Raw genomic sequence first — 13084 nt, 5'->3', positions numbered from 1 at the left:
TTATACCTATCAAGGAAAAAGAAAGAAAAAAAAACGGTAAATATTCATATAAAATACACATTTAATCTTCCGACTTATGATTTGATTTAAATCATTTTTCATATAGATATTCATAATTACAAAGAAGCTGACGGGAGGTATAACTTTGATATTGGATTACTATAATGAGAGTGTAGGACCTTTTCATTTCATTTGCGAGACCGAAGGATTAAGATTAAAAAATAAAGAAAAAGAATGAGACCTTAGAAGAGGATTTCAAGCTAGTCTCGCCCATATTTACCCACCGTTCAATCAAATATTCTCATGTCACGCATACTTTCATTACGAAACAATAGAAGAAGAAAAAGCAAAAACGAGAGTGAGAGAAAGAGAGAAATAAGAGGTCGATATGCGAGGTATCAATTAGTCGGTATATCGATTAACAAGGTTCTCTTATAACATCAAAAGTCGGAGATGAAGTAATAAACGCGCACGTGGCAACTTAAGTCTCTTTCTTTCTCTTTTTCTCATTTATTTAGTTACTCACTCACATACTGATTTCCGAAAGCGACGTAGAGAGATGCTAAGCGAACGTCCTTCGACGAGAGTACGATCGATGCCGCTTTTATCGCGAGACCCGTCGCGTTCTGACGCTAACGTGTACGAGTTTCTTTTATTTGCAAACGTCTTTTTATAATATTAAAAAATTAAAATTATTTATTACGCAAGTAATATATAAGAACTTGACATGTTCTAGAATACAAATGTACATACAAATTTTCCATTATATTTCCCCATAAAAGAAATATAACGTACTCTAGAAAAATAGAAAAAGAAAAGAAAGTAAATAAAGCATATACTTTACAATAACGAAGGTGAGAGAAATAAAATTAAAATTAAAATTAAAGAAAAAAAAAGTTCACCCAAGCGAGACTTGATATCTCCAGTGACATCGTGGTAACGAGTCTGCGTTGTTACGCATTACGCTAATAACAGTTTACAAAGATATAAATCTAAAAATGGTAATAAAATTTCTTCGTTCGCGATATCTTGGAAAGGGTTGAATATTTGCATCTACTCCTGGGATGTAATGTCTAGTCTTAACGGACTTCTACAAATGTGTAAAGTTTCCAAAAAATCTGAAGGTTGCGAGGTTCGTCGAGCTCTTGTTAGTGATATTCTATCCTTGAATATCGAGTGATTCCTGGTGTCGAAGGTAGAGTCGAAAGAAACCAAAAAGATTCGCACGCGCGACTCGTAGGCGGCAGGTGAGCTTCGATAAAGCAAAAGGAAGAGAGAGAGAGAGAGAGAGAAACGATTGACGCGCGTGGGTGGTTGGTCATGGAATTATACGTCGAGCGTAGTCTGCTTGTAGCAGGAAAAGTGGGAAAAGCTAGCAAAGAGAGAGATAGAGAGAGAGAGGGACGAGGACGAGGACGAGGACGAAAAGGGGTAAGTGGGTGTCGGGAAGGAAAAGGCGAAGGTGGGATAACGAGTCGAGTTGAGCTGAACCGGCGCGGCTCTGGCACATGCGCGCCTTTTCCGGATTATCCCTACGACTTTTAGACACGGCAGTCCAATTGAGACCGTTCTACCGTACGCACCGTTCACTAATTCGCACCTAATTCGGACACACCAAGTTCCTCTTTCCCTTTCGTACATTATTATCTCAGTGTCTGTCTGTCTGTCTGTCTATCTTTCTGTTTTTCCGTTTGTCCGTTTATTAATTATTTTTTATTCATTCATAATCCGTTAGTTGTTTATCTTTTTCACTAATCATTCGTTTTCATCTTTCTATTACTCTTCCTCTGTTCGTTTGTCTCTATTCGACGGTAAAAAAAATAAGTCTAGGAGGAGTTTGAGGGTAACGCGCGCGCGCGCGAAAACTCGACTGCTGTTACTACTGCCGTTGGTGCTGATTATCGATGAGAGTAGTATACGCCGTCGCTAGCCGGTCAGCGGCACCATCGTCGTCGACGTTAACAACGACGATGCATTTGGGTGCGTTTTTTATGCTCCTTGGTTCATATGAAAAGAGAGATCAAAGAGAAAACCACGTGACGTGTTAAGACAAAAAAAAACAAACAACAAAAAAGAGAATACATTTGGCCTAGAAGATAATGATGACGATTATTATTTTTTTATTATTAGCGATATTGGTATAAAAATAAAAATTAATTTAAAAGGAATTTTTATGTGTCGTTATCGTAAATAAGTCGATGTTACGTGCATTTCTCTTCGATCGTCTCGTCTGAGAGACGCAGGAAGACAGGGAGCTGTTGCAACAGCGACGACTGCCCGAGTAGGTGGTGGTGGCGGAGGAGATGGAGGAGGAGGTAGAAGGGGAAGGCAAAATGAGGGAGAAGGGCTGGTGGTAGTGGTGGTAGTAGTGATGAGGGTAGAGGAGGTGGTGGAAAAGCAGATGTAGTAGGTGTAACGTCGTCGCTGTCGTCGTCGCCGTCGTCGTCGCCGTCGTCGTCGTCGTCGTCGTCGTCGTCGTCGTAACGTGACGAGCGAGTAGTAGTAGTGACACGACGAAACTAAGTGGCCGCGAACGTGAGTCGGGTACGATACGTAACTTCCGCGAATCTCGTGAACGAGGAAGTGCGTGCGTGAGAGTAGTAACTACTTTGGGGAGGAGGAAGAGGAAGAAGAGAAGAAGTGCAAGTAGAAAGAGGAAACGGAAGCGGAAGTGGAAGAAAAGAAAGAACAGGAGGAGGAGGAGGAAAGAAGGAGGGGAAGGTGGAGGAGAAAGGAGAAAAGAAAAGGATTCCTACTGCTCCTCCGTCGTTTGCCCTCCCTTATTTTTTTCCTACCTCCCTCTCCGACGCGTCGTGGTCGCCGTCGTCGTCGTCGTCGTCCTCGTTGATTTGGTCGTCGCTGCTGTTCGTCCGGTTAGGTTTCGTACGGTGACGCGTCGTACGCGCACGGTTTTTTTCTACTTTCCAGCCTGACTTGTCAAGTCAAATCGAGTCGAATCGAATCGAGTCGAGTCCGGTCTTAATAGTTTGTCATCGTCGTCGTCGTCGCCGCCGTCGTCGTCGGGGCAGCAGCGGCGACAAGCGGCGGCGGCCGACAACATAGAGCGTCGTCGTCGTCGTCGTCGTCGTCGTCGTCGTCCTCCTCTTTCTCCTCCTCCTCCTCGGCTCGTCCTCGGCTCGTCCACGTCCACGTCCGTGATCTTAGGAGATTGGACGAGTGCGGTGCGCGCGATCCCTTATTTCTTTTCTCTCTCATCTAGGGAATCGAACGGGGCGATTCGTTGGCGGCAAACACAACGGTGGAGTGCTTAGAAATCGCGAATAAATGTGTCGGTCACGGTATAAGACGTGAGAGAAGAGAAACGGGGGCCACCGGCAAGCCGAGGTTTATTTTTAGTGGCAAGCGCCAAGCAGCAAGCGGAGTGGTATAAACGGCGCGCACAGTGGCCCGATGAAGCGGCGTTTGTGACATCAAATTTCTCCTCTCTTGCCACCTCGAGAACGGACACCCCGAGACATCTCGCCGTCGGACCATCCACGGTGAGTATTCGATTGATTCCGACTCGCGACCAAGTACCCGCCCCCTTTCCAACCTCCAGGCTAACCTCCACCCATCCCTTCTCGAGAAAGAGAAAGAGAGTGTAGGTGTGTTCTCTCTCTCTCTCTCTCTCTCTCTCTCTCTCTTTCTCTCTTTTCAGCCCCTTTCTCTCTCTCCTCGTCGCTCCGACATTCGCTCGCTCGACCAACCAACCGACCACAACCACCCCCACCAGGGTGGCTTGCACTCAGCCAAGGAGAAGCGGAACAGGAGGAAGACGCCGATGAAGAGGAAGAAGAAGAGGAATAGAAAGAGAGAAAGAGAGTGCTCCTCGATCGCAGGTGGAATCGTGAAAATTATGTAATGACCGCCGGCTCCGGGTCCGGCCAGGGCCATCGAAAGATGCTTCTCCTTTTTCCTCTTGCGCATCTCTCTCTCTCTCTCTTGCACACACGCACACACACACGCACGCTTCCTCCTCCTCCTCCTCCTCCTTCATCTTTCCTCCTCTTAACCTTCCTCTTTCTCTCAGCCGCCACCCCTTCTCAACGAACATTATTTCGGGAGTGCCAGGCCAGGCAGAGCCTCGAGGTTACTCGTCTGCTTTCTGCTGTTACTACTGCTTCCACTATTGCTGGTACTGTTGCTGTTGCTGCTACTTCTGCTGCTACTGCTACTTCTGCTGCTGTTGCTGCTATTCTACAACACGTACTACGAACGTTGTCGTCCCCGTGTGTCCCGGGATCGAGCAGGCGCATTATCCCCAGAACCCTGAGCGCGGTTTTGCTCTAGAATGTTCCTGCTCCCGCCGCTTCGTGGCTACGTTACCCAAAATGTTTTAACCAAGAGAAAATGCTTGAAAACTAAGACCTAATCTTTATATTCTATATTCCGTTCCTTATATCTTTATTTTCTTTCTCTCTCTCTCTCTCTTTCTCTTCTCCTTTCCGTTTCTCTTTTTATCTTATCATAAGATATTGGCAAAGAGTGAAAAAATAAGCCCAATAAGCTAAAGATTTAGCTTTTTCCTCTCCCTTCTATTTAGTTCTTTTTCCATTCGATGTATTCCTCGATAGCAAGATAGGAGCGAGACCCGCCTTTGTCCTGCTTTCATGGTATCGACCCTACACGGCTGACCTAGACTCACTTACATTTTCCAAGCCTACCTACTACTCGCTGAGCCAATATTCCTCTCTCTATTTCTCTCTGACAAACATTATCCTCTTTACATCCATCCATCCATCCATCCATCCATCCATCCAACCATCCGCTTATTTATTTCTTTTTATTTTTCTTTCTTTCTTTATCTCTCCATCGTCAAAGTTCAAATGAAATTGTTAACTTTTCGTAGAAATCGACGATGACGACGACGAGACGACTAGACGACGACTACACTACGACAAAGTATAGTACAGTATAGTAGGAGCTTGCGCGCGATAATCTAGGATACACTAACATCGTCGATATTTATGACGCTTTCCTCTCCTCACACATTTACGGACCGAGAAAGAAATTGATAAAATCTCAGCAATATGGGCGGGGATTCTTGGAAACGCGTTAACGCGTTTTGGCACATCTTCGCGACCAACGAATACTCGCGAGAAAGAGAGTGAGGGAGAGAGAGGGAGAGAGAGGGAGAGAAACGGAGAGACAGACAGACAGACAGACAGAGATATGCCTTACGGCATCTCTTTAACATTCGAGTTTCTTCACCCGGATTATATATCTTCTTTTCTATTTTTCATTCCTGTTCGAATTCTTTCTTAGATAGATATACATATATACATATACAGGGTGAGTCAGAATTAACCAGACATCTGAATATCTCTGTTGAATTGAAAGTTATACAGTATGTCTAAATCAAAATCAAAATGGTTTCGAAGGACGCATATGGTCATTAACGTTTTTTTAAATGAAATTGCATTTTTTTCTCCATTCATTATTCTAGCCGATCCTGAAACAAATATATATACATAAAGATACTTCAACGTTCTTTCGCATGCATATATACCTACGCTTTGTAGAAAATTATATAATACGCACCAAGGTATTGGCTGAAAAATAATCTGGTGGAGAATTTTATTAATATATAAATATATGTTATATATTTTGAAATTATATATATTTATTTTAACATAGGAATCCAACCAATATTCGATCTATTCCCGGATATTTTTATTATATATATATATACATTCTGTAAATGCGAAACTTACCAAATACTCTATAGAAAGATCAAATATTTGTCTTTCATTTTCTTTGACTTTGTTCTCTCTTCTTCAGTTTTCAAATTCGTTTATTTGTATTCTCTTTCTCTCCCGTATAGACATTGGCAAAGTTTAGATATTTATTGAAAAAACATACTACCTGAGGGCATTTGTCCGAGTACTTTACTATAATTTACCGTTATAATTCAACGTTTTATCAGCCGACCTACTACTTTGAAATATTACCACTGTCTTATTGATCCGTCCGACCGTGCGCTTGGCCTTCAAAATTGTCCAACTATCAATATTATAGACGTATCGATGCGTCTAAACGTGATATCTTTACCATGCCTTACGTTTACCATGCCTTTCTTTGTCATATTTTTATACCTACACTATATTTTCTTTCTATATATTAAGATACACGTGTATACCTATATACTGGGTGGATCAAGGAAGATTTTCTAACGTTTAAAAAGGACTCGACAACAAAAAAGCACCAGTCATTGATTTTGAAAATCATTTGAAAAACTGTTAGTCTACCTTATATTTGTGGTAAGAAAATGTAAATGAGTTAACGTGTTAACGTTAAAACGACTAAGATTTATACGATCGTAACCAGGGCTATTGTAATCGATGACTTTGTTCTTAGAAAAGCACTGTGAGCCTAGAGGTGTTTATAGGTCGAGTTAAAAGTTTTTCGCAGCTATCTATGCGTTCACAATTTACTTGCTTTACTTCTTTCGTTGCAGTTACTATTAGAGAAGACTCTGGTCTGTCTAGTTATATCTCTCTTTAGTTATTTCTTTATCTCGAATTGGTTCTACGGATAATGGTTCTATGGCCCTTTTTATCAATTTTTTCATACGAGTTAAACACAATTTTCTCTATGCTCTCTATTCAGGTTATTTGTTACAGGTTACTTGATACATTTTTTCTAACTTTATTCAGGAAGGAAATAATTAAATGGAAACGTTAGTAAAGTTTAGCCCAGAAAAATTATGTTAAATTAGAAAGGTGACCGGTAATTGTTAAGTTTATCTGTCCGCTGTCAAACTTTAGTTTTTATTTTATTTTGATACAGAAGTATCAAACAAAACTTTACTGTAATAAACGATAACATTTAGATTTTATTTTCTTTACAAATTTAGTTTTACTGTTTGCATCATAAAATTCCGCTCGAATTATCTGCCCTCTTTTGTTTCTTTTTTCATTGTTTTTTAATTACCTGTAAAGTTTTACAACGTGTATTTTTCTCCCCGAAGTCCTGTGAAACCGCATCATATTGTACACACGACAAAAAATAAGAGAAAAGAGGAAGCATGTTAACGACTAGGTTTATTCAATAATAAATTAGTATTCTTAAGGTAACATAAATTCGGATAGCCATGACTAATGAACAAAATGATAATACTTATTTCATATTTCCAGATGTATGTACGTATATACGTAAATGAAAAGTAGCCGAGCACGCGCGTTAATGGATGATTCGAAAACTAGGACGAGGTGAAATGTTGTTACCTTCTTATTATCAACGTTTTCACGTTAATGTCGATAATATCTTTGACGTAATAAATCGATAACATCGAAAACCTTTCGTTGTCGGATTAAAGAATTCAACGATCGATAGGAAAGAGAAAAGAAAAACAAAGTGTCACATATGAGTTTGAATGATCGATCCGTAGATTACGATTGATTTATTTCGATTTTTTTTATAGATTTCGATTTATTGATATATTTCGATTGATTTAGGTTTTCGATAAAGCTAGTACAGTAAAGCGGTTTTTAATTAAAAGTCCACTTTCATTCGATAAATTTGAAAACTTATCTTCCTCTCTACATCGAGGAAAATTTTAATGAACAAAAAGGGACAAAAATGGACAAAAATGGATGAATTATTGATCTTTCCCACCGATATTTATATTTTTTTCGCAACGAATTTTTGTATTCCCATGAATATTAAGTCTAGAAATTAATTTGGTGCCATGATATATATATTCATTGCATCAAAATCAGCATCCTTTATTTTTTCCTTTTTTTTTGTTTCGCCAAGCAATTTAACACTTGGTGATTATTTCGAGGAATAACAAAGGCATAATTTATTAATAAAAATACTGAATATGTTCTAAAAGGAAAATTCGAATTAATTGATACAAGTAATACATCGCGCGTCGAAAAAAATTTGAACTAGAAAAAGTTAACCTCAAAGCGTATTATTCTTCTTGAAATTTAGCGTGGCCTCGGTGACTCTTCGTGGTCTCTCGGCGTTAAGCGCTTTACGTTTATTTTTAAATCGGGCATGTCGAACCCGTGACCCACGACAGAATTCCTCCTTACTGCTCCGATTTGATTCAATTTGAGCTTCCCCTCTTATTTTCTTTTCTTTTTTTTTTTTTTCTATAAACCTAACGTCCAAATTTTCAAACAATTTTATAAATCAATCTAATTTAATGACCAATTGAATGATCAAAAAATGGCCAAAAAATATCTATACTATTAACGAAATTAATTTATAATTGGATTAACGAAATATCAATATACGATATAATATAACTTAACTCTCCTCCATTTTGATTAGTTCTTTATGTTCTTCATTTCTACCATTTTTAAAATCGATTAGTTTCGGTTGGTACTTCATTTCGGAATAAAATCCCTACTGCTTGCGAGCGTTATACTTACGACCCAGACCTATCATTTTATTAATAGAATTTACGTTCGCGTCTTACGAGCCAGTTCTAGTTCCTTCTATACTTTCCATTTTTTTTTTCTCCGTCTTTTTTTTTCTTTGTCCGCTTACTTTCTTTATATTTATTTTCTCTAGTAAAATGGTAAAGTATTAAATTACGTTCGCCTCGAGTTTCGGTCTCGTAATAATGCGACTAACGATAACCTTTTCAATGAAATGATCTTGATTATGTCTTCAAAAAAAAATATTTTATGTTCTTGTCTTTGTGATAAAGAAACATCAATGAGATACGTAATCAACTTCATACATATACAGGGTGGAACAATAACTCTGTCTACCTTGAATATATCCTTTGCTTACAATCGTATTAAAAAAGTTGCTCTATTACAGGAGGAGGGAATTTAATGATCGAAAGGATTTTTTTTCACGGCCATTTTTTTAGAGATTTCAAGGTTATCAATGTTTTCTTTTTTTAAATAGAACTATATACGTATTTTCTTTTTGCAATATTCTTATAGAATACGAATAAAAATTATCCGCATGATCATATCATTTTGATCATTTATTCTTGAAATATTTACATTTAAAGATACTCTATTCAGCATGAATAGCTCCGTTATTTGTAATAATATAAAAAAATGTTTGTGATAAAACTTGCATGGCATAGAGGGGGGCATATTGTGATACCTAATTTTTGTATATAGGTGAAAGCGTAGAAGATATTTCAAGGTCATCTTTTTTCATTTTTTTAAATGACCCAATTTGTTTATTTTTATCACTTTGCAATAGTAGGTTTTAAGATGGTTTCAGCAAACTATTAATGAAGCTTAATTATTTTCTACTATTAAGGATAATTATTTACTACTATATTACACGATAGGGCATTTCAACGAACAATTAAGTGATACGAAGATTACACTTGTATTGCAAATTACTATTATTAACTATAGGACATATCAACGAAATTTAATTATTTGCTTCTATTAAGAATAATTATTTACTACTATTACGCGACAGAGCATATCATCGAACAATATTCAAGATAGGCAGAGTTATTACCGCACCCTGTGTAGACGAATATAATATGTATATCTATATGGTATACATGTATACCTATACACACACATTCTTAAATAAGAGTTTACACTCACAGAGTTAAATAGCTGTGATTCAAAATTGGATTTTACAGCGAGGTTAAGAGGATAGAATTTATATACGTCTTCTTTCTCTCTCTCTCTCTCTCTCTCTCTCTCTCTCTCTCTCCTTCTCCCTCTATTGAACCTTACAAACGAAAACTAGATTTTCCATTTCTCACAAACTGTGTCCGATTCTTCGGCTGTAGGCAAAGTTATTTGTTAAATAATGCGCTACCCCGGCAAATTGCCAACTTGTGTCCCCGTCAATGAAACACGTCCGATTCGTGAGGTTCAATCAATTCTCGTGATATAAAAAATTAATCCGATGGGAGAAAAAAAAATAGTAAAAATATGATTTAATTTTTATAAATATTTTAAATTGATGAGCAAATGGTTGATAATATTCTCTCTCTGATTCATATTTTTTAGATTAATATAATAAAAAAGAACAACCGTTATGATAACTCTATTTACGTCATAGATAATAGTATTTCTTTTTTTAAGAATTTTATCTAGTCGTTGTTTCGATCCACGCACAGTTCACAACTTTGTTTCGTTGATCTTTAGTATTTATTACATTTTCCTTTTTTTAGATATACAGTGGAATCTTTGTTTGTGAATATAATTCGTTAAAGAAATATACTCGTAATCTAAAATATACTCGTATATCAAAATGTCAAAGTGAATTTATGTATTAAGAAATACTTAATGGAAAATTAAATAGTTTGGTAATTAATATAAAAATGATATAAAATACAAAATACTAAGTAACAATTATGCAAGTTAATCCTTGTTATTTGCCAAACGTATTCTTATTGTTTTTATTGCAATACATCGCACACACACACACACACACACACACATTCATGAAATCAAAATTGTTTTCTCGTCTCTTAGGGAAACACTCGTAAACCAAATTATTCGTAATCCAAGGTGTGACCGTACATGCAAGATTGCGCGTGATACTTTCCATGTATTTGCTATATTCGTTTATCGTTGACATCGGCCGATACGATAGATAGACTTTTAAAGTTTTTTAAAGCTAGAAAGAACCCACAACTATGCGAAATCAAATTGTTCGCGATTTAACGCTTTTCCTCTCCTCTTAAAAACTTCGATTGATTAATTCGTCCTTTTTATTTTAGTTCTTTCTTCAAATCTTTCATTCTCTTTTTTTCTTTACGACAAACTCGACCTCGTGATTTGTCCGTGAATAAGATGATTAAATGGCGCAAACCAAGCTCGTTCTACTTTACAATCGTTTACGTGAAAATAAGAAGACAAATGATAACTTCTCATCATTGAGAAATAATCAAAATGGCGGCGATCCTTAAAAGTTAACAATTATCACGTGCTCTTATTTTTTTTCCTATCTTTTTCTTTTTTATTTTCCCAAGCGAGATATTAAATCGACACATTGTGTCGACTAATTAAGTGGTTTCATTGGATATATGTATTTATATATAAGTAGCGCGAATGAAGTCATATAAAGCGGATGCATGACTTCAGAGAACATTAATTAATGACGCACACACGTCCTTTTATATTTTTCCATTTTTATTATGCTTAAGAGTTGTTTGATAGTTATACTACATGAGCTAAATAACGTGGGTGTTGAATATGATCAAACTTGACCAACGCGTTCTACATATGATATCAACATTAGAACGATATACTTGCGCTATATGATATGTTTTAATATATGATACGCGAATAATGTAAATATGATAATTTTCTTTCTGTGCCAATGACAAGATTTATTGTTTAACCAGTGTCTCTAGAATATCTCAATGATTAAAGCTGTAAGGATGATTATTCTTAAATAATTTTTCACGAGCCAAGAATTCGGTTAAACGTCTCAACGATTATTCTTTTATTATTATTATTAAATTGTTGATGGTTTATATTTGACGATATCGTTACAAGACGAATATTAAAATGAGCAACGATGTAACAATTCATAAACGATCTCATTGTCAGCCAAGAAAATTCTTAAGTAGGTCATGAGCCTAGGCACTCTTGAAAATGTCTACGTCTGTCTGCCAAATTACGGAAAAACAGGACATCTTTAGTTATCGCGATGCTACGAGAGAGGAAAACTGGACCATCCTATTTCTCCTAGAATATAGAACTAGAACAAGATCTTTTCTCTCTCATTATCAGTCAAAACTAAAATCTTTTACCCCTATCTTAACCTTCTATAACGCTCACCCTATATATTTTTTGGAAATATATTATTTATCAGTAAACCAATATTTTTTAATATATTCAAACACAAATCTTTAAATATCTCGATTTCAAAATGAATAGACTCAGACCACTTTCAAAATGAACGACTCGTATATATTACTTATAATAAGATTATATTCAATTTATACATTAAATAGGTATTGTAATTTATCGTCATTTTTTTTATCGGGGCAGGAAATATGGGACTAATTTGGAAGTCATACATTTTTTAACTATATACACATTTATCTGTATTTTTTAAATCTTATTTGTTTTATACATATTTCAGAATCGTTTCAATGCCAACGATTTGCATTTTTTTTTAAACAGAACTCTACATTTGTAATAATAACTACATATTTTACGTAAAAAAGCAAATTAATTTTCGTCCAAAACATTTGTTCACTCCGAATTGGAAAAAAAGAATATTATATTATTTTTAAAAGAGAGTTAATAACTTCAGACATACTTTCATAACATTTACACTTCGTGTTTTCTTATTTTCTCATTATCAGATATTTGTCCTGATCATTTAAGAATGTCAAAGTATGCGCATCGATAAGAACAAAAAGAAAGTGATCTATTATAAATGAAGTTCTTATATTATATTCTTTTTTCTCTTATATTACCTTTATTCTTTCTCTTTATTTCTCTTTCTTTCTCAGATACGTAAAACAAACAGAGATAAGTGTGAAACGCGATAAGCCATTTCTGGTTTGCTTTTTAAGAATCGATCGTATAAAAGGGTACAAGCTGGAGAATACTTATGCGCATGCGCACTTCTTTTCTTATCTTTTCCCTCTTTCTCTCTCTCTCTCTCTCTCTCTCTCTCTCTCTCTCTCTCTCTCCCTCTCTCTCTCTCTCTCCCTCTCTTTCTCTTTCTCTTTATTCTCTGTCATCCTGTTTTTTCTTTTTCTCTTTCACTTTCTTTAGCTTTGTGTAACTTCGATAAGTGAATTCAGTATGAACAGAAAATTAACTCATAAAGTACTTTATACCATACTCGACGTATACCTAATCGGTACCATCACATACCTATATAGTAGGCATCTAAATATCTATATACATATATATTATTATATATATCCTTTCGACCACTACTAATATTCTGATCCATTTATTCTCCATCCTGTCTACGAAAATCGGATTCGGTTTAAATTAATAGGCTGACCCACCCAAACATTTTACTCTGTAGTTATATATATATATATATAAAGTATACAGGATGTCTGAGGTTTTTTTGTGAACATATTCTACCCACAAAAATAAGAAAAAATAACTTCAAAAATGTTCTATAAATGTAGGTAATTCAAAGCTTTGTTTAAAAG

General features: G+C 36.2%; 1 protein-coding gene across 15 annotated transcripts in view; it reads left to right on the top strand.

Moving 5' to 3' along the window:
• The first annotated feature begins 1541 nt into the window (after window positions 1-1541).
• Window positions 1542-13084, top strand: part of LOC106787065 (plasma membrane calcium-transporting ATPase 3) — an 86204-nt gene continuing 74661 nt past the window's right edge. For 9 of the 15 annotated variants that reach the window (XM_014749086.1, XM_014749084.1, XM_014749085.1 and 6 more), the window contains exons 1-2: window positions 1543-1980; window positions 3221-3500. The gene's annotated coding sequence lies outside the window, so the exon portion shown is untranslated. The other 6 variants (XM_014749082.1, XM_014749073.1, XM_014749080.1 and 3 more) reach the window with 5 other exon arrangements.

This window comes from Polistes canadensis, unplaced genomic scaffold (assembly GCF_001313835.1).
Source record: "Polistes canadensis isolate GaletaPanama2010 unplaced genomic scaffold, ASM131383v1 scaffold_91, whole genome shotgun sequence".
Classification (NCBI taxonomy): domain Eukaryota; kingdom Metazoa; phylum Arthropoda; class Insecta; order Hymenoptera; family Vespidae; genus Polistes; species Polistes canadensis.
The sequence above is the reverse complement of the archived record's forward strand: the minus strand, read 5'-3'. Positions and strand labels throughout refer to the sequence as shown.